The following is a 13,495-nucleotide window of genomic DNA, read 5'->3' as shown; positions in this document are numbered from 1 at the left end:
CCGTATTTTAGTTGCATTCAGATTAAGCTGCAGTGTCTTGTGACCTCCAAAAAGTGCCCCAAAGACCACCTGCTCTTGTAAAGACCTACCCATTTTAGGAGATCAAAATCCTAGCTTCAGGTGCCCACACTGTTATGAGTTAGGCAGGCAGCAAATGGAAATAGTGCCTTTCAGTTGTGAACACCCTTCAAAGAGGTGCAGCAAACATGCTAACAAGTACTGCTGGCATTCTGAAGGCCATTTACCACCTTACATTAAGCCACAGGAGTGCTCATACAAAATCATTTCCTCGCAAAGAAGGAACCTAACATTTAGAATTTATACAAGTAACCACAAACACTTGGCAGTGTGAAGCTTTCTCATCCTCTGTCCAAAGAAGCAGGGAAAAGTTGCTCAAAGTAGCCTAACTGGACATTTAAACCTAGCTCAGAAACACAGGCATGGTTAAACAAGTAACAAGTAAAATATCTAAGCAGTATTCTTTCCAAATGTTACATTAGCAAATGACATCAGTAATGGCAAATGTGAACACTCTCCTCTATGTCACCATTTCAACATATAATAATTTTCAAAAACTTGTCACTATGTGCTTGACTTCTCTAGCTTTTAGGGAGGTACTTCCGCTTTCTAATGGGGGCAAGAAAAGCGGCAGATATTTAACTAATGCAAGCTAGTTAAATTAAACTGGCAATTGAAACTCAATCTTGCAGCACTGTCACAATAATTAAGAATCTAAACAAATCACACGATACTGATAAGTCATCTCCCAACTCACCCAAAAGACTATCTTTAAGTAATGTTGAGGCAGCATCAAGAAGCAAACTTCAGTTAAAGGCAAAACCATTTTCACATAAAGGAATTAAACCCAGGCAATCCTATTCAATCAGATTTAGTATAGTGAACATGCACATGACTTGATCATGGATTATTTCCCAGCAACCCAGGGCTTCAATTCCTCTTCCAAAACAGGACTTACAGATCAGGTTGTGTGCCATTTTTGTAAACATGCACAAAAAACTTGCAGTGTTGATGCCATATTGATCCTAAATTGAATTTAAGTCATTAGTAATGGAGATAAACTGCATGTGTAGCTAAGGGCTTCAAAAGAAAAAAGGGGGAAAGCAAAGAGCAATAAATAAAGTTATTGGAAGAATGCCTAAAGCATTGTGTTTAGCCAATATTTAGGGGAAGAAGCAAACATCAAAACATTAAGCAACATCTGCAGAGGCATACTAGGTGGTATTTCTTACCTGTTAACAGAAATTTTTAAAAAGAAAAAAAAAGTGTATTCTTTGTGGCTCCTTGCCCATTACAGGGTATCCAGGCAGCAGCAAAATCTTTAAATCTACAGTATTAGCAGATTAGCAGGCTGAATTAGGTTAAGATGAAGCCGATTTCTTCCTATGAGAAAACACAATACAATTTTATAATGTCAACACAATTTCATTAGTGAAGTCAATAATGAACACCTCAATAATGGAATATATTGAGATCTAGTAACATGAGAGCAATTTAATCAGGATAACGTCTCTCACATATTTTACACAACGGTAGAGAGAAAAGCTTAAACTGTACTTGGAGAAACTGCTGAGGCTATTTGCAGGAACCATAATGTTTCAATAATCACCAAAGCAAAGGTACCCAATTTAACTCTTCCCCATTTCAATTGCTAGTATTCTCAAACATTATTATCCCCCCCCCAAACACACACTGCATTTAAAAAAGCAGTTTGGTATGGATTATGAACATTAATCAAAATAACATGCAGTTTTTATTTATAGTTCTGAGCAGTGTTAGAAAGATATAAAAACTAGGCACTAAATGGCACCTTAAACCTAGATTATGGGCGCAACAGAAAGTCTAGGCGCGCTTTTTTATAACAAGAATGCAAAGCTGAAAATGTATGAACTGCAGCTAAAATATTATATTCATTTTTCACATAGTCTAGTCCTTCCCCTGCCCACCACCCTAATATTCTTAAGAGGGTCTCTTCTCCAGTCTTCAGAGAGTAGCTGGAAGTGGGGAGGCAGAAAAAGCTCCTCCTTTCCTTCCACTTTGCAGTTTTAATCTGAAATCTTAGGTGCAGTACAGTGCCCAAAGCTAATGAAATTCCGTCGCAAAATGCTCCTAGGACAAGTTTTGAACACTGGTTCTAACTCTTTAAATTCTAAAAGGGATAGAAATTCAGAACTACTATATGCTCTTGTACATCATGTGGTATTAAAATCAACGATATGAATGGCATCCAGGATCAAAACAAGTGGACAACTCAATCATTGTTTAACCAAAGGGACTGTGTTGGGTGGTAGTTCTTGAACAGCAGCATACATGGAAAACCACTTTTGAAGCAAGGAGCCTTTCAGGAGCAGTTTATTATGTGGTATGGGGTGTCCACTCATAGGGGAAACAGAGAACATCAGGTATGCCCAAGCATACCCTCAAGTACTCCTTTTGATCCTGAGCATTATCATCATCAGAACAACTGCAATAGTTCATTACTATTAGCCCTTTCTTTCAATACTGATTTACATGGGACAGTATACTAACCAAATCATACAGTTTCCTTATTTAATAAATGGGTACTACATTCTCTAAGGAAATGAGAGCCAAAACACGCATTTACAAAGCTGTAATTCCCAGAATTGTGTGGGTTCAGTGAGTTTCCATTTATAATGGAAATGTTGTTTCTGCTGAGTGCCCTCAGATACTAATGACCTCTTTCAATTTAAGCAGCAAATAGGATAATGAATCTTCAAACCAAATGTCAATGCAAAAGACTGTTGAATAATCACTTTTACTAGATAAAGATAGAATGTTTCAAAGCAGTCCTTTTTGCTGCAGATTAAAAACAAGTTGCCAATAATATGATTCATTTATTTCCTGAATGAGAATGAATGCTAATTGGTTATGATCTGGAACTAAATAAAGCCTTGATGCTGTGTAGAAGCATAATTTATAAACCTCCGGTCAGAAGTCCTAATCACACACTTTAAGGGAGCAAGAGGAATATTTGTGAAATTAAGGGTTTCTGTTCAGCATTCCCTGTATACATGGAAACATAACGCAGTAAGAGAATCTCTTCAAAGACCAAGAGCCAAACTAGGTACTCATGAGTCATGACCAATCCCAACAAAAGCTGTTTGAGAACTGAAATACAGTTTTGGGGCAACAAATGTAATCCGAGTAGAGGAAGTAGACAGGTGGGTAAAAGTTGTTTTGAAAATAGCAACTCTCCATTACTGCACTGATCTGCAGCCCACAACAGTTTTTTCAAAAGACCCTCAGGAGTGATTACTAGTTCTTCAGTGCCTAATTTTTTTCCAGAAGCAAAGGCCAGTAGTAACTGGGTAGAATAGTGCTCCTTCATGGCATCAGGAATCAATGGGTTTGGTAGGGAGAAATAATTTCTTTCCTGAATAGTTTCCAAACATATATAGAATACCTACATGTATAAAAACATTTTAGAACATATATATAAAATCAATACAAATACCAACCCTGCTTAAAAGCCTGTTGAAAAAGTAAAATCTTCAAAAGGCACAAAAAAGACAATCGAGGAGGTTTGAGTCTGAAATATAACAGGGGTTCCAAAGCGTAGGTGCTGCCACACTAGCGACCTGGTATTCTTGAAACTTTTATAATTGTTTATTTTTATCCTTCCCTGACAGATACATGCATTTTAGGAAAACTGGTTTCCACGATACCTCCAACATTACTATATGGTCACTCTGTAGGAGTCTAGGGAATGGACATGAAAGATGAAGGTGGCCAAAAATGACTCCTTGAAAGTTCTTTATAAGTCAGTGATCAAGCATGCCTACTGCCTTATTATGTAAATTACTCTTTTTCTCAGCTTTTTGTGGAAATGAGTGCTTGAAATTGTGGAAGTCAGAAGGACATGTAATAAATTTCATAATAAAAAAACCCAGAGATACTAGGGTCCTTACAGTTCAGGAGCTTGTAGCTCAAGGACCACCTCTCCCCATATGAACTGACCTGGGCCCTAAGATCATCATCTGAGGCCCATCTTTGTGTGCCTTCTTAACACAAGGTTGATAGGGTGGCAACACAAGAACGGGCCTTTTCTGTAGTGCCCCCCCCACTTGTGGAATGCTCTCCCCAGGGAAGTTCGACTGGCGTCTTCATTATACACCTTAGGCACCAAGAGAAAATGTTCCTCTTCAACCAGGCCTTGGGCTGATTAACATCCTATTCCCTTTTAAAGGTTTGTTGGAGGGGGGAGGGGGTTATTGGTTTGCTTTTATTATGTATTTTGTGCTTTTTAACTTGTATTTTTATGTTGTGAACTCCTCGAGATCTATGGGTGAAGGGTGGTATACATTTTTAAATTAATAATAACATGTAACAGAAACTTGGGGGGAAATCAAATTGTAATTATTGTCTGAAAAAGTGTATATACCAGACAAAATTCTATGATAAGAAACTGACTTTTGAAATAGAAAGATTACAGTGGTACCTCAGGTTAAGAACTTAATTTGTTCCGGAGGTCCGTTCTTAACCTGAAGCACCACTTTAGCTAATGGGGCCTCCTGCTGCTGCCAGGGCACGATTTCTGTTCTTATCCTGAAGCAAAGTTCTTAACCCGAGGTACTATTCCTGGGTTAGCAGAGTCTGTAACCTGAAGCGTCTGTAACCTGAAGCACATGTAACCCGAGGTACCACTGTACTTTAAAAACAAGTATTGTGTTCCCTCCCCCCCAAAAAACATTTTTCCAGAGGAGGGGGAACCCTGGAAAAACCCAGAAAAACAGTATTTCCAGAAGTGGGGTTTCAGATTTTTTTTAAAATAAAGAAATACATCTCTATCCAGGAGAGCTAGGAAACAGCTGGGAAGAGAACGCCATATTTAGCAAAAATGACTCATCATCCCCTTCCAAATGAAGAGATGCAGCACCTGAGAGCACTAGTGGAACAGCTTTGGGAAACAGAGGCAGAGCCACATAGGTAGCAGAATGAGAGCAGTAAGCTGAAAGCCAGTGTGGTATAGTGGTTAGAGTGTCGGACTAAGCCCTGGGAGACCAGGGTTTGAATCCCCACTCAGCCATGAAGCTCAATGGGTGTCGGGAGGCAGAGTCAGGCAATAAAACAGGAGCAATAAAACACGAGGCGTCCATGAAATTAACTCTTTGTTTCCTGCTTGGCAGGGGGTTGGACTCGATGGCCCTTGTGGTCTATTCCAACTCTATGATTCTATGATTCTATCTGGGGGTTTAAGGGTGATTTTCTTGGGAGATATAATGTACACAAACTATTTGTTCCCAAGTATGTTCGACCGGTTTATTTTTAAATAAAACAAATTAAACTACTACAAAAACTCCACAGACATCCAGCGCTACCTCCCTCCAAAGGAACCTAAATCTGGGTAAACTGAAACATCCCCTGAAACTTCTCAATACTTATGAAACCAAGATCAATGGTCCAATTCAGCAAGGATAATTCCTCAGCCGATTTTTTCTCTCTCACACAGGGTTCTGAAGGGAGAAAGTCTGTACTCAGGGTTCTTCTAAGCAGTCCTTACCCCCTTACATGGGACTTACAATACTATAAAAACAAGTAGCAATTAACCATTTCTTTGGCAAAGGCAAACCTCCGATTCATGAGGATCTTGAGGCTGAGGGCTTTCAACTGGGCCCAGCCCTTCAAAGCACAAGCAACCAGAGAAACAACTGGCTCATGGAAACTGCATGTTCTGAGGAAGCATTCTCTTTCAAAAGATGGGGGTGAGGTGGAGGGAGGAGAACAGAGTGAGAAGAACTAGGCTAAACAGTATTAATTCTATACTGACTTGTAAAAACATCTGTAGAAGTGTGCTTATGCCTTTTAACCTTGTTAGAGCTGTATTTCATTTCAACTTCAACTCCAGCCATGATGCATTTGAAAACGCAGCTCATTGCCTCAACCAGTGACCAAAAGAACATTTCCCCCCTCAAATATATATTCCTAGGTTTAACTGCAAATGAAGCCATGGTTTCCCTATCTACCCAAAGGTATCATTATTTTATTATAGCTTAGGTTGAGCAGGTCTACAACACCACTGGTGTTAGAAGACCATGAAACTGCTACCAGAAAGAGCACCTTCACTATAACATCAAAAGAAGAATAGTATCATGGAATTGAAGAGTTAGAAGGAACTATGAGGATCATCTAGTTCAACCCTCTGCAATGCCAGAATCTTTAACCTAACATGGGGCTTGAACCCACAACCCTGAGATTAAGTCTCATGCTCTACCAATTAAGGTATGTTCTACAAATAGTCCACTAGGACAGGTAGTGTACAAACCTTTTAGATCAATTTCAAGCATGGTGGTTTTCTAGTGAAACATCTGAAGGCAGTGGAAACATATGGCTCTGAAGTTCACTAAATAATCAAGAGCAGACTATTTAGGCACACAGTACCCCCAGGTTTGTTTCCTGCAATATTGTTTGTTCTACTTCAAGTTATCTTTAAAAGACTCAGTAATTTTTAGACGAGCCCTGCTGGATCAGACCAAAGACCTACCTTGTCCTGCATCCTGTTCCCAGTGGGAAACTAGATGCCTATGGGAAGCCTGCAAGTCGCACCTGAGGATAACACCACTCACCCTACTTGTGATTCCCAGCAACTGGTATTGAGAGGCATACAGACAATGGACACAGTATAGCCATCATGGCGAGCAGCCATTGAATACCTCCTCCTCAATGAATTAAACCTCTTTTGAAGCCATCCAAACTGGTGACCTTATTCCATAGATTAACTATATGCTATGTGAAGACGTACTTTCTTTTGTCTGTCCTAAATCTTCCAACATGCAGCTTTATTGGATGGCCACTGGTTCTAGTATGAGGGAGAAAAACATCTCTTTATTACATCATTCATAATCTTACACACCTCTCTCATCTCCCCTCTTTCTTGTGTTTTTCTGTAAACTAAAAAGCCCCAAACATTGTAATCTTTCCTCACAGAAGAGCTGCTCCAGCCCATTGATCATTTTGACTGACCTTCTCTAAAAAATTTCCAGCTCCACAATAGCCTCTTTTTGAGGTACAACAACCAGCACTCTACAGAATATTCAAAGTTCATTATATAGATTTGTATAATGGCACTGTACTAGCAGTTTTATTTTCAATCCTTTTCTAATGATCCCAAATAGGAAAGCTGCACTTTTCCTATCACCTCAAGTTGTCCACTACTAGCCCAAGGTCAGTCACTACCAATTTAGCCACCATTATAAAACATGAATCACTTCACATACCAGTACTTGCTTTCATTGAATTTCATTTGCCATTTTAAGACCCTATCACTCAGTCTAGAGATCCCTTTGGAATGTCTCCTAACCACTTTTTGTTTTTACCACTTTCAATAATTTGATATCATTACCCAACTTGGCCACTTTCATTGCTCAACTTCAGAGATGCATACCATTTTTTGGGCAACTTTTCCCAGCACATCAAGTCTAAATAAATGTAAAGAAGCATTAACAATTATAACATGTTTCTCACTTGGGAAAATGTTGTTCCTATCCCATCACTTAGGCATGACCTACTAGCACTTAGGCTACACTACAGTATTCCAAGTCCTTACCAGCATGTGAAAATGCAAAGGACTTACACACAGAGATATCAGTTATATTCAAGAATTAATCCAGAACAAACTGCTATTCTGAATTCTATATACAAACCAGTTGCTCTGTTGGCACCAGTCTGCCTCGAGAGACAACAGAGTGCACCTCCAGCGGCTAAGCCTAACTGCTACCCTAGTAGCAACTTGGGGCGCAAGCCTAGCAGTGTGTATTGAGGTCTTGGGCTGCCTGGACAACAAGACCCTCCTCTCGGCCTCACGGATGTGGTCCAAAAGAAAGCAGAGCAATACATTGGTGTCAGCTTGGCTGCAGCAGTTGACAGGAGGCATACACAGTGCCATGCAACCATCTTAGGGACTCCACTCTGGATAGAGTCCCCGTGTATGGTTTTGTGTAGCCTTTTCTTCTCCCAAATGTATTCAGCAAGGAAGCAGAGGTTTAGGATAGGAGTTTCCCTTCTCCTAGGTGGGCTACCTTCCCAGGTTGACGTGCCCCACCTGCCCCTCACTTCCCTCTACAGCACATGCAGAAATTGGCTTCTTGACTATTGGACCCACTTTTGGTCTTGTCTGCTCAATCCACCAGAGCCTGTCTTTGCATGCAAGGGAAGTCTCTAACTCACCAAAGGTTTGAGACCCATCAGCTACCCTTGCCCATTTTAAGCCAGCCAGCTGAAGCCATTTCATGGGGTGTGTCCACTTGCTGTTGCTTGCTGACAGCTTCTAGGAGCCAGAGGTAAGAGCTAAGTGCAGGATGGGGACCAAAGGTGGACAAGCTGCCCCAGAAGGAGCACAACATGTCCCCCACAAGAGGTAGTATCCTGCCCCTAACACCTCATACACTCAAACTGCCCCTAACACCCCATATACCCCACCAGTTGCTCTAGTTAATATATTTGCAGTGGAGACTGGTATTACTGGTTTAGTGTGCATTTTGGCTGCATTTATGTAAGCCAGACTTGATCTTTTACCAATAAATTGATTAACTGTGTCCTTGTGATGCCCTTCACTAAAGCGATCAATCTGAACCTACAAAATCATTCACATAATCATAATTCCACATCGCCTTTTAAACATTCTCCAGTGTCACCTTTTCATGCTCAAAAATCCAACACATATGCATTTTTAGATCAAACATAAGTAAACCCCAATCTCAAATTCAATCTTAATGACAAGGTCAAAAGCTAGGCTTTATGTTTTACAGTAAATTAAAAGTGATACTAAATGAAATGCTTGAGATTTGTGATTCATCTCCCATTGCCGCAGATCTCTTCTGAATATACCCACAGAGGCTCCTAGACTGCATCAAGACCACAGCACAGAGGGACTTTAACTCTTTCCTGTATGCCATTTTGCAAATGCAAATCATGCCTCTCCCAGCCAAAACACGTCTGCTATTTGACCCACTATGAGAAGCTGTAAGCATACCTGTGAATTTTCTCCATTTGTGTAAGCAGTAGATGAAAGGTGGGCAGAGATTACGCCAGGAAAAAAGCACATGGAGAAGGTTCAAAAATCCCCCAGAGCCCTCATGGCTACTTCTAAGAAAAAATGATAGTTTTGACCACAGATTTGTAATATCTGGTCTGTTTTGGGACTAAGAGTAAAGGTTAGTTTCATTAACCTACTACTGTATTGCAGAAGCATAGCACCACTAACTTTCAAAAGTAATTTTCACCCTACATAGGACTGAATCAGCTTTAACATTAGCTGATTTCACTGGGTTTAGGCATGTCTTCTATCTAGGATTGGGAGCACGAAGCATTTTGTAACTCAATTTCCAGAACGGTTCCAGTGTGAAAGTCTTTTCATTTATCCCACTTCCAGAATAATAGCATTTAACCTATGCTGGATAGAATATACATTAGAACTGACTCTTGGATTCTTGCTCAAGTAAACAGTGCAATCCTATACCTATCTACTCTAATGTAATATTCATTTGAGTTCAATGGGACTTATTCCCAAATTTGTGGTTACCAAAGTGTTTGTAACCCTAAGCGTTTGTACCACTGTATAGGATTGCAGCCTTAGCTGTGAAAAGTGAAAAAATGCCTTCATCCTCTGTCTCCTATGGCATGCAAGAAATGGTGTTTAGCTGATATTTCCATCCTATTTAAGCCTTGAAAATACATACAATTTATCTCCAACAGAGAAGTTTTAAATTAAATAATTATTTAAAGGTTTTCATCTTTCCCTTCAAATTCTTAAATACTGAAATAATCAAAAGTTGGAAGAACTTTATGGTCACCTTATCTATGTAAAGGACATTATTTTCCACAACTGATGCTACAAATTATTTTTAGCCTGGAATATATCACTTGCAGGTGTTTATGTCACTTTGAGATTTGTATGAAAAGCAGGATGAAAATAAAATAGTCTGATAGTGGAAATGGTAAAGTATTCTATTTAAAATGCATTGTATGCTCTAGCTAGCTAATGTAGGTTACCCTCCATTCTACTTACAGAGGCGAGAGGTGAAAGAGCCACTGGAAGTACCATCTGTGGAAACAGAATTAAAGAATTCAAATCTAGAAAGCTAATGCATAGCACATCAAGAAAGCTGCACCATTTCTTGATGTGCCTGTAGTAGGAAAGGCTGTGTTTACAGATGGCTCAAGCCAATAAGGATACCACGATACAAGAGAAAATATGAAAAAATCAGTCATCAGTCAATATGGAAAACAACCCTTCCTGACCCTAATCTGGCTAGAAGTACATGCAGAATTACCGTATTTTTCGCACCATAGGACGCAGTTTTTCCGTCGTAAAAACTAAGGGGAAAAATCTGTGCGTCCTATGGAGCAAATGCAGGGGGGGAGGCAAGCAGGAAAAGCCCCCAAGAGCCACACACAAGCTTCGCGCGGCTCTTGCGGGCTTTTCCCCAGGAGGGAGAAGGGACTGACGCGGCCAGTCAGTCCCTTCTCCCTCTTCTAGAAAAGCCTTGCGCAATCTCTCCAGCCGCGGGAGGCTGTGCAAGGCTAAAGAGGAAGCCCGGGCAGCGAGCGCGATCCATCCCGCTCGTTGCCCGGGCTTCCTCTTTAGCCGTGCGCAGCCTCCCGCGCGCACAAGGCTAAAGAGGAAGCCCGGGCAGCGAGCGCGATCCATCCCGCTCACTGCCTGGGCTTCCTCTTTAGCCGTGCACGCCTCTCCAGCCACGGGAGGCTGCACAAGGCTAAAGAAGCCAACTTTTTAAAAATCTATCTCTACCTCTTTTTATTTTTTCGTCCTTTCTCCACCCCCTTATTTTCCTCTGGATCAGTGTTTTTATCTAGATTAACATTTTAGTTTGGGGGGGGGGAATATTATAAAAAAGGAAACTTTGCAGCTTTTATTTTAGTATACAATAAAAACAGATTAAACAAAACACAAGAGAAGGAACTAGCATAGAAGAAGAAGAGAAAAGGGAAAGAGGGAGGATACAAAGCCATTTACCAGAGGTAGATCTTAACCCTTGCCTCACCTGGGAGCTTCTCTGGGCAGGAATTCCCTCGGCTTAAGTGGGGTGAGGGAAGAGTGGCAGGTAGGGGGGTACATACCTAGACAGTGAAGCCACATGTCTCTCCAATGAAAATTGGGAGTGGGCATTGTGTGAAGTGGCTGTGGATCTCCTGCCGCAGAAGTGTAGGACTGTATAGAGTTGGGAGGGCCACCCGAGGGTCATCTAGCCCAGCCCCCTCACAATGTAGGAATCATAGCTAAAGAACGCCAGGCAGATGGTCCCCCAACTGCTGCTTAAAAGTCTCCAGTGGTGGAGACCCCCAACAACTTCCGAGGTCACAGAATTGCAGGGTTGGAAGGGAACCCCAGGAGTCATCTAGTCCAGCCCCTGTGGACAGCGGGCACGATCCATCCCGTTGTGCAAGGCTAAAGATGCTGCTCAAGGCTAAAGAGGAAGTGCACAGCCTGTCCGTTGCTCTTTGGGGCTGGGGGGGGAATAATATATTTTTTCCCTTGATTTCCCCCTCTAAAAACTAAGTGTGTCCTGTGGTCCGGTGCGTCCAATAGAGCGAAAAATACGGTAGATACTAAAGCATAGGTATCTGAGCACGCCAAACATTTTTTGGGTAATTTTTAGTAGTAACCCATTTTATCCTTTGAGCAATTATTTATTATTCAAGTCTAGTTCTACCTAGTCTCTTATCTTCCTTTTACTTCACTGATGTTGTCAGCAAGACTTTCCCCCTCAATATCTTCCCCATCAAACCATCAAAATAATGAAGGATCCCTATCAGGCTGATCAATTGCCCCACTAGCAAAAGTTCAAAAATTAGTGGAGTTCAGATGTTAGTATTACTAATTAAACTCATAGATTCCACGGGGACAGCATTCTCACAAACATTGCACAATGTTACAAACACAAGTACTGTACATAGTTTAAAAGGAAACTGCCAGTTCTAGTAGAAAAAAATGTTGCAATATCTATTAGAATGCAAGAGTATATAAAGAACTCTCCTCGATTTTAAATCAAGGATTGTTGCAGGAAGTTGTCGTTTTTACTAAGTTTCTCAATCTAAAAATAGTTAAGTATTGCTTGAAAAAGCAGCCAATCGACGTTAACACTTTCCCTCTAACTTTGTCCCTGCCAGGAAAAAGGACGCGTCGGAGCAGAGGAAGTATCTAACAACCTAGAACGTGCTTTATTTGTGCGGGATAAAAACTTTAAATCCCGCCCAAACTGTTTGCCTGAAGCAGGATGCTCGTATCCCGCTCTATTAATACAGTCATATCACAGCAGCTGCTGCAGGAAACCGCAAATGAGCTCCCACCACCCAAGTTCACATCCCAGAAGCCAAACGCACAAGACCTTCTTGCTACCCTTTAAGCAAAGGTTCATTTCACATCTTCGCTCAGCCAGGGAAGCGAGTCCAAAGGTTGTTTACGGGAAAAAGAGGTCATCCTACTACAACAATTTCCCCCCTTTCTTTTTGTAGGAAAGACGGGAGAGGATATAAATGGGAATTTCTACACGCCCTCCCACCCCTCAAAAGAAGCCCAGAGGAGTTCGCACACCGGCCCAGAGTCTCCCCAAGGGGGGAAAGACCGAGGGAATGGGAGGACGTGGGGTGCGGGCAGGGGGTCCCCAATACCCGCCCATTCCACCCGAGAAGGTGGCGGCAGCAGCAACCAACGACGCCCCCCCAGGCCTTCAGGAGAAGAAAAGGCTTCGGGGGCTCCCTTCCTTTCCACCCCTCCTCACATGGTAGAAAGAGGGAGGCGGGAGGGGAAGAGACGCAGGCCGCTGCGACGCAGAACTGGGGGACTGCGGGGGGCACATCTCAGGAATCAAAACAAACCGAGGCGCTTAGGCCGCTGCTGGGAGGTGAGGGGTGAGAGAGACGGAGAAAGGAAGGCCTCATCCCGCTTCCCTGTGGGATCCAGGCCGGGAAAGAGAGGCGGCGGCTCACAGGGGCGACTAAGCGGCGGGGGGAGGCGAGGACTATCTCCCACTCAAGCGGTTCCTCGGCCTCCCCGGCCCCCACCCGATCCCTCAGAGGGAAGAAGGAACGAAGCCCCCCCCCCATCCCGCCTTTACTGTCCTCGAGCCTCGTGAAGAACAATTAAACTCGAGGCGCTGAAATGGGCCCAACGCACACCCCCCCGCCTCCTCCAGCGCGCCTCTTACCCCCCCTCCTGGCGGACCCCCCCGCTCAGGCGGGAAAAGTACTGCTCGCCACCATCACCGACTCTTCAAGATGGCGGACATATCAGCTCCTTCGAGTCCTCCTCTGTCCCCATCCCCCCCATTCCTGCCAATCAACCCTCTAAGGCTCACACCTTTCTTCATCAATCACCTCTTCTATTGGACAATGGCAAAAGCCTCTGTTTGCTACTGGTTCCAACGTGTCGTCGATCACACGCCAAGTTACCTCACCATTGGGCAATAAAGGGGATAAAGGCCGGGGTCACGGCTTTGTT

The 13,495-nt window shown here is 42.5% G+C and overlaps 1 protein-coding gene across 36 annotated transcripts in view; it reads right to left on the bottom strand.

Moving 5' to 3' along the window:
* Positions 1–13,473, bottom strand: part of PPP6R3 (protein phosphatase 6 regulatory subunit 3) — a 55,827-nt gene extending 42,354 nt beyond the window's left edge. For 15 of the 36 annotated variants that reach the window (XM_083479600.1, XM_083479614.1, XM_083479583.1 and 12 more), the window contains exons 1-2: positions 13,203–13,347; positions 1,251–1,401 (exon numbers count right to left, since the gene is read on the bottom strand). The gene's annotated coding sequence lies outside the window, so the exon portion shown is untranslated. Of the gene's footprint in view, positions 1–1,250; positions 1,402–10,042; positions 10,080–13,202 lie in introns of those variants that run through there. The other 21 variants (XM_083479578.1, XM_083479613.1, XM_083479584.1 and 18 more) reach the window with 8 other exon arrangements.
* Between the last annotated feature and the right edge of the window lie 22 nt (positions 13,474–13,495).

Source organism: Podarcis liolepis (genome assembly GCF_965112155.1).
Source record: "Podarcis liolepis genome assembly, chromosome: 1".
NCBI classification, from domain to species: domain Eukaryota; kingdom Metazoa; phylum Chordata; class Lepidosauria; order Squamata; family Lacertidae; genus Podarcis; species Podarcis liolepis.
Note: the sequence above shows the minus strand (reverse complement) of the source record. Positions and strands in the feature narration are given on the sequence as shown.